Source organism: Pecten maximus, chromosome 13, assembly GCF_902652985.1.
Source record: "Pecten maximus chromosome 13, xPecMax1.1, whole genome shotgun sequence".
Taxonomy (NCBI): domain Eukaryota; kingdom Metazoa; phylum Mollusca; class Bivalvia; order Pectinida; family Pectinidae; genus Pecten; species Pecten maximus.
Window position 1 is genome coordinate 2,947,419 of NC_047027.1, and position 8,992 is coordinate 2,956,410.

The 8,992-nt window shown below is 32.9% G+C and overlaps 1 long non-coding RNA gene across 1 annotated transcript; it reads left to right on the forward strand.

Annotated features, from left to right (window-relative positions):
• Positions 1 to 374: 374 nt before the first annotated feature.
• Positions 375 to 2,994, forward strand: LOC117340227. The gene is made up of 3 exons (XR_004535404.1): positions 375 to 1,545; positions 1,689 to 1,774; positions 1,947 to 2,994. It is a non-coding gene; the product is annotated as an uncharacterized LOC117340227 (long non-coding RNA).
• Positions 2,995 to 8,992: the final 5,998 nt, after the last annotated feature.

The window sequence follows — 8,992 nt, forward strand, 5'->3', positions numbered from 1 at the left end:
TCTCTTCTTGTTATGTTTTGAGTTTCAGAATTTTTCATTAAAGCGCTGATTTTTAAGGACCGGTTAAACAGAAGCTACCGGTCAAAATGACGATTTTGGCATGTTTGACCCAAAATATCTCATAAATACGATTTCCCACAGGGATACCAGATACATCCAGACCTAGATCGAGCCGAGTTTTACAATCGTTCAAAGTATCAACCGAATTGTATGAGCCAATTTTTCTGTCCTCAAATCGCTATTATATCCGGCAAAATAGGCGAATTAGCTCGTAATACATTACGTTCCGTAAGGAACGATAACTCCGTTATCGCCCCTTACTACACTTCATTCTTTATTAAACCAAACAAAAACCTAATACAGATCAATTACTGAACTATCAGAATTTAAGTTAAATGCATATTAAACCAAACAAAAACCTAATACAGATCAATTACTGAACCAGCAGAATTTAAGTTAAATACATATTAAACCAAACAAAAACCTAATACAGATCAATTACTGAACTAGCAGAATTTTACTTGAATACATAACATAGCGAAACAGACATTGCAATATCAACCAAAACAAACTCATATTTACAAAACAGTCTACTCATCAAAATTATGAAACCGTTTTGATATTGAAGAATGTCCTAAACTGAGACATGAGCATTTAAGAAACTTAAAACAAATTTACAGATAAACAACCATGCCCATGTGACATATTATTAATGTAGTGATTGTGTGTTTAAATATGGTATTTGTACCATATTTAATCACATACTAGAAACTACCCCCACTGGCTAAATAGCTATGGGGAGAGCACATTTTGTTTATATTGTTACATCAATGTATTTTTAGTTGTGTGCTTCCTGTATCTGATATTATATGTAAATTAATTGATGTACAAAATCTGATGACCTTTTAAGCATTGTATAGATTTTGCCACTTGCTTTACTCAAACTTGACTTGTACTTTTTTTTCAGAAATCATTACATTCCAATATGCAAGTAAAATGTTAGTGTTTTTGAAATCAATCAAATATTGAATTCTATGGAACTAGTATGAATTTGTGATCAGATACGAACATTCAACTTACTGTTCTTTCTTTAAGTTAGTCACTTGCTTATATCACACCAATGGCTCTCATGTATTGTTAAATATTTGCCAGAAAATTTGTTAAAACTTGAAAACTTACTTCAAATGATTTTGATGTGTATGACCTGTCATGCATCGGATACTTAATTAGAGGGATTGCAAAAAATGCATGTTTACAACTTTGATTCAAGGACTTACCTGAAAAGTGTATCACTGGACCTCAAAAGTGTATCACTGGAAAAATCAATTAACTGACATTTGATACAACAAAGTCCGGATGAATAATGAAACTGATCAACAAAAAAGAACCACAACAAAGTGCTAATGAATATCAAGAAATAAACAAAAACTTCAAAACTACACAAGACATTTGAAAATACTGGGGTATTGGACAATCGTTTCCTCCATGTAACTACCACCAATGATCAGATCCTTTGTACTGGCCACAGACCTCAATCACTATCAGGTAATGCCAATATGTTCTTTTGTTCACCAATTGTTGATTTTGTATTTCTATCATCAATCAATTATTGAAATTTTTGTGTTATTACAAGTTTGCGTTGTAGTTATCTATTTACTGCTCAATACTCCAGTTCATATCAATTTCAGGAATAGAACAGACCAACCAATATGAAAATAAAACACAACAGTAGTATGTAGACAGATTCCAGATACAGACAACAGTTTTCTAAGACGTAAGTTATTTTCCAAGCAATTATCTTGCTTTCAGTAAACATGTATACATTGCAGACACATGCTAGATATGTGTTACAACCCTTTTTATTAAGTTTTTTTTATGTTTTAATCAAATTTATTTAAATGTTCCATTTGATATTTTTGCCAATTCAAACTTTTCTCTCATTACAGGTACATCACTACACGCAATCCACATCAAATCACTCTTGGACTTGATCAATATTTATCCAGTTGTGTTCTGCAAGACCAAACAAGTCATCGTGTCGGTTTCAATTCATCTCTAATTGTACAATGCAAACATTACTATTCTACATGTAGATCACAAATTTAAGTTAAGATTTGTGCTACACCATGTTATGAACAACAGCTGCAATATTTCATATATCACTGCTGTTGTATTTGAACAATAAGACCATGTGTTTTCATTATTTGGTCTCAATTTTAATTCAAGCTGGACTACACCAAAATTTTTCAGCTGTATGCTGTTATTCATACCATTCACTTAAATTGTGTGCTTTATATTGTGTAGGTGTATATAAAAAGATTTCTTGAATATCTGTTTAACTCAGTTAGTCACTTAGAATATTTGCAAATAAACCTCTGCCATTTGGAGTAAGACTTCAAACAAGAATGTGATAAAAGCACATGATTGATGTCTTCATCAACTCATGATTCTCAGCAAATTAATGTTGATTTATTGTAACAGGTAAGTATCTGAAAGTGGGGTCACTGGCATGGCAGTAAATGCCTGTAAACCCTTTCTTTCCATGTCATGTTGCTCAAATAACTCAAGAACATGGAGTAATTTCATGATGACATATCAGGTGCGCATGGTCTAGTTCCATGGCATGCCTTCTATATTTTTTGGTGTGTCATTAAAAACGACTTAACTGATTTATAAAACTTTTTTAAACAACTTAAACTATATTGTCAATTTCATGCAAATTGACTCATATGTGCTCAGTGTGACATTAGACAAGATGATAATATTCATATTGTGTTTATATGGGAAAATGACCCATACACTTTCCATGAAGTATGTACATCATAGGTATAGTTCTGTACACCTATCATACAATCTTATGCTAAATATGTCTATGAAACATCACATTATATCATTGTTCATTCACTAATTGCTAATTTTATTTATAATTTTATTACATTATTTCAATGGTAAATAAATATGTATTGTGTATATGATAATATCATGGTTGTTTTTCCTATTAATCTCTTACCTTTGAAACCAATACAGACCATCATTTTCTTGTCGAAATTTTGTAAAACACACACAATACTAAAGATTGTCAGTGCTCTATTGGATTCATTCATTGAAGTAATCTTATCATTCATCACAGTGGTCCATAATATCTCAAGCAAGTTTGAAATTCAAAGAAAACACTTCAAGGTCAATAATATTCTACAGAAATATATATGTAATTATTTTAATGTAATAGCAACAGGTGCCATACAACACACAAATTGCTTCAATACCTGCAATCTTTAGTATTTTGTGTGTTTTACTTCAATACTTCCTCGGAGATAGCGATAACAAACTTCAATTGTCAAAATCCAAGATGACTGCCTGTCGGCCATGTTGTTTTCCAACTGATCCCGAAATAAAAATAGGCATAACTAGACAGAAAGCCATTATTGATACATTTTATATATAGGTTCCCCTTGTTTGAAAAGTACTGGAAGGATGTTTCTCATTTTACACAAATTAGTAAGACGAAGGGAAAAGTAGAGAAAAGTAGAGAAAAGATCAATCTGACATAGAACCTACAAAGATCATTCAATGGTGGGCGCCAAGATCCCTCTGGGATCTCTTGTTTATGTTTTAGCTGCTCTAAGTCTCATGATTGGGGTTGGGCAGGTGGCTTGGTACCTACGTCATAGGAGAAGGCAGCAAGGTAACTATATTTTTATCCTTTCCAGATTTCCTTATAGCATATATGATATTAGTCATCAATGATATGCCTCCAGAAAGAGATCAAGAGAGGAGGCATCATTATAACCTCAGACCGAGGCATCATTATAACCTCAGACCGAGACATTAAGGTAATTTTTACAATAAAAACTTTATCATTTGAAGAAAATATAAGCTTACACATTATGATGATTTTTTTTTATACAATTAATGCAAAGTTACTATTAGCAGTTGAAGAAAACAAATGTCCTTTTAAGAATTTTAATTAAATTTCAGAACAAGAACCGTGTGATATTGAAATGGAACAGATAGGAAATGAGAGAATCCCCTCCAGCCCTCCTGCAGGATCTTCAGGCCATGTAGTGGTGGAATTAGGGGACGAATTGTGGAGGTCATGCTCAGAGGAGAGCTTATTCAACTGTACTACCTTCAGGAAACAGAAGCAAAAATCTTCGTGATTTTATCAGAACAAAAATATTGTATCAAATATTTTGTAATTTTAGGCAAAGTCTTCAATCCTTGAGGGGTTGGTAGAGCCTCCTCAGAGGTGCCCATTTCATCTGATCTTCAACATCTAGTAAAGACAAAATTTTGAGATTCCTTATCTTATTGAATATTCCTTGGAGTATTATAATTTTAATTTGTATTATTCTTTTTAAGTATTATGGTTTTAAAATTAAATGTTGAAAATTTTAAATTTACAATTGAGAGTTATTACAGATTTAGTTTTGAAAAATAATTGTTGAAGAGTCATTACTTACAGTATTGAAATGGTGATCTTAGACGTTGGCATCCTAAAAAGAAACGTAAATGGTCTTTGTATCACACTTTTAAAATATATCTGTTTGATATATTTCGTCCAGTGTCATTTATTTTAATGTGATGGTCTTGACATCATTTAACAGTTTGATATAATCAGGTTTAATCAATTTTATTAGAACCAACCTCTCACTGTTATTTGGAGATTATCCATCTCCTCCAAATTCCATTCTTCTTCTTCTTCTTCTTCTTCTTCTTCTTCCCCTCCCACCTCATCTGAATTTGTTGAAATATAGTGTAGATTTTCAATCTACATTCAAAGTTATTTGATTTGAAGCAAAGAAAAATTGATTCTTTACATATTTTGGAATTAAAATTAATCATTAGAATTTGGTACTCTTTTACCTGTATACTTAACGATGAGAATGTCATGGATGACATTCAATTGTTCATACATTTTGGCTACAACGCCAAGCATTAGCATGAGAATAATCACAATAGAAGTGTAAAAGAAATCCATGGTGAATATGCACTACCAATCTAACACTGCTTGTTTAAGTGAAGATTTCTGATACGGGTCAACTATTTTTGATTGGTTGGCTAGTCAATTCTTTTGACTGGCTGGTCATTTCTATTGGCTTGCAAGTTTATGGATATGATGCGTATACTTTTTTATAGTTTTTTATTAATGTTTTAGGGTTAACTAAGATGTGTATACTTCTTTATCAGTATAGCTTTTTATTAATGTTTTAGGGTTAACTATTTTTGTATTCATTAGTCAGTTTTGTTGATCTACCTCAACTAAGATGTGTATACTTCTTTATCAGTATAGCTTTTTATTAATGTTTTAGGGTTAACTATTTTTGTATTCATTAGTCAGTTTTGTTGATCTACCTCGAAAACTTTTGATAACTTACTAACAAATTGTGCTCAGAAATACTCAGTTATATGTGTGCCAATCTTGAAATATGCATGTTTTTTCACATTCAATTATTAACTGTACTTTTATGATAATATTTACTATTAATTACTCATATTTTCTCGATGGTTGTACCAATTTAAACAAAAACCATATCATTAATCACTTTCAAAGGTGCTTCATAATTTTTTTTCATTGTTGATTTAAATATTTTGTTGATTAGTATTAGATTTATTCCCACGGTTCGGGGTTGACTTGCATGTTTTATATCTTTCATAGCTTATGATTTACTGTATGTTGAACTTGAATATTAGTTTTATCTCTGATCACTTCTTACAGAGTGGTTCAAATCTAAAGTGTTTTGCTCGCAACATAATTTGTTGGTGATTTATTGAACTCTAGAGTTAATTTAATCTCATGCATGACTTGCTGTTGAACTGTAGGGAGTTCTTTTTATCATGACTAATTTTCACCTTTATAAAATATTCCTACATCACACATTCCAGTTAAAGAAAAAAAATGTGCTGTATCTAAAGTCAAATTATCTTTCAACCTTTTTTTAAAAATTGTTAGATGGCCTTTTTTTGTTTTAATCATTTTTTGGTGCTAATTAATCTTTTCAAACAAAACATTACTACATTCCAGTTTTTATAGCAAATCTAGCCTTGTTGACATTCCAGTTGAGCTATTAAAAATATACTTAAAAAATCTGTGTTCAATTATCTTATTTTTTACAAGAAATGTTGCTTCATTGTCTTTATCTGTTTCCCTATAACATATTCAAATTGTAATGTTGGAATCATACTAATCATTGCATTTAATTTCTTTAAATGTAACTTTAAATACTTAGCTGTTACAAAGTGAATGTCATAATTTTTTGTTAATACTCAATCATTGAAACTTGTTTTAACTGTTATGGTGAATATTTTAACTTTGTGCCAATAACTAAAGTCAAATCCGTGTCAATAATTATAGCAACAATCTGTGCCTTAAAACATTGTCTAAATATTTTTTAATCTTTTGTTGATCAATAAAAATTGCTTGTTTAAATTTTTCTATTTTCTTGATGATTGTGCCAATTAAAACAAAACCATTAATCACTTTCAAAGGTGATGTATCATGACTTTTTTTCATTGTTGATGTATATATTTTGTTGATTAGTATTAGATTTATTCCCACGGTTTGGGAATATGTAATCAGTGTCTTTAGTAAAATACTCAGGTCAAAATATTTTTTTAATCTTTTGATGATTTTTGTTGATTAATAAATAGTTAATTTTAAAACTTTCATTTTGTGTTTATTCTTTTTTTATCTAAATTTCCCACCTGTTCTGCAATGGATATCACTTAAAATAATGACTGAGCTCCTCTCAATGGGTGACAATGAGGCTGGGTATATGTATATATTCAAGGTTAGAGAGTCAATGTCTTTGGTTTAACTCCAATAATTTACCTGGAATGCAGCTGACCAAACTTCTCTCTGAATGAGTGATAACAAGGCTGTGTGTAGCCATTATGGCAATGCTCTCTCTAAACAATCTGGTTATATTAAAGGGACATGTCTTCAACTTTACTTAGATAATCTATACATGGGATGGTTAAGCTGACAAAGCTCTGGATGAGTGATAACAAGGCTGTGTATATATCCTGTAGAGTATATATATAAAAGGTCTGAAGGGGTATGAATTTAAGCTGATTGGAATGATGTGCATATTAACCAAAGAAAAAATTGGAACTTCAAATTTTTGTTATAGCAATCAACATTTCCAATCTTGGAATGTGTTCCTTTAAAGGGTTTCACCGTTTGAAGTGAATTGTCCACTGTCGACTTCAAATACACATTAAGTGGGAGATGTTATCGATAACATCATTTCAAATGTCTTGGCGAGGATTCATTTCCCAAGTGATTTATTTTCTCCACACATTCCTGTCACGCTATCCGTATTTCGCGGGCTTTTCTCCACACATTCCTTTACTAATTATATATATCCACAAATATGACGTCATTTCAAGGTCATCTCCACAAAGTGTGGATTTACCACCGGTAATTTTACCCTACTGGCACAAAAAATCACAAAGGGGGGAAATACATTATAAAAAGAAAGATAGCTCGGGTTCATCCGACATCAGTAGTGATAAATTAGAAGATGCTCAGGCAGGACCCTCTTCAGATGCAAATGGCGCGGAACATCACTGTTCAAAATGCGGGAGTCAATTTGAAACTGACGCGGAATTAGTAACCCACAAAACACAAAGACATGCAAATGAAATATCTCATAGCAATAACAACACGGGTGATGAGGAAGCTGGGGAGGGAGAGGTGGATAGTGAGGAACAAAATATGTTCAAAGAACTAGTGAAAAAATTTGGCGCTATCATCAATATGCCTCACAGACGAGGGAAGATACAGGACGAATATAATTTCTCGGTAGTAGACTCGGCATTATCTTTTGATATTCTAGAACAGCAACTTATGCAGATATTTAGGGAACATAGAGCTGCATTCAAAATGAACTTGTCATTAGGTTTCGCGTTAGTGAACATTGAAGGAGATATGAGGCATTTCTACGCGCATAATAACGAGACGGTTTTAGATAGCCCGACGCTTATTAGCAGCATTACCGACGTAAAACGAGTCATCGAAAAACTCCGATCAATGGATTTATTGGAGCATGTATTTCAACAAAGACCTTCTACGAAATGGAGAGTCTACCGCATCACCAATATTCGATGGCTAGTTACTAGAACGAATTATCCACTGGGTAGTCGCGTGAACTTACCGGACCATATCAAGAAGTCGAAATCAGTTATTTCATTGACTCACGATCAAAATTCCGGTAAACAGTTCAACGACAATATGTGTTTGTTTCGTTGCCTAGCATACGACAAAGTTCGAGATTTAAAATGCTTAGAAAGAACAGCCCGAGCCTTGTTTCGCGATTATACAAACGAAAGCTCCGAAAAATACGCAGGCACCCCGCTGTCAGAATTAGGAAACGTAGAAAAACACTTTTCGGTGAATTTAAATGTATTCAGCTTAGATGAAGCGGGAGAGGTCAAGTACATTTGGAGAACGCCGGGTCGATATGGACACAGTATAAATATGAATATACACGAAGGTCATTTAAGTTTTATAAAAAAAAGTTGGACAACTACAGTCGCAAGTTTAAATGTAACACATGCGATCAATTATACAATACCGCGAATGTTCTTCGAAGACACGAACAAACATGTGAAAAGGCGACAAAGTTAGTTTACCCGGGGGGGGCTATCATTATGTTCCACCTACTGTCCTCGAGGAATTAGAGGATTACGGTTATAGTGTGGACGCGGACGACAAGTTTTATCCCTATTTCATCACTTACGATTTCGAAGCAATGCTGGTACCATCCGAGCGATATCTGCAGGAGCACATTCCGGTATCTTTTAGCGTCTCATCGAATGTACCTGGTTACGAGGAACCGCTATGTGTAGTCGATGCTGAAGACCCCGACGCATTAGTAGAGAAATTCGTAGAATATATAGGATCAATACAGTCAGTAGCGCGGGAAGAGCTATATCCTAGGTACTGTCGCAGTGTTAAACACTCTGTCATATTTGGTTTCAAAATAAA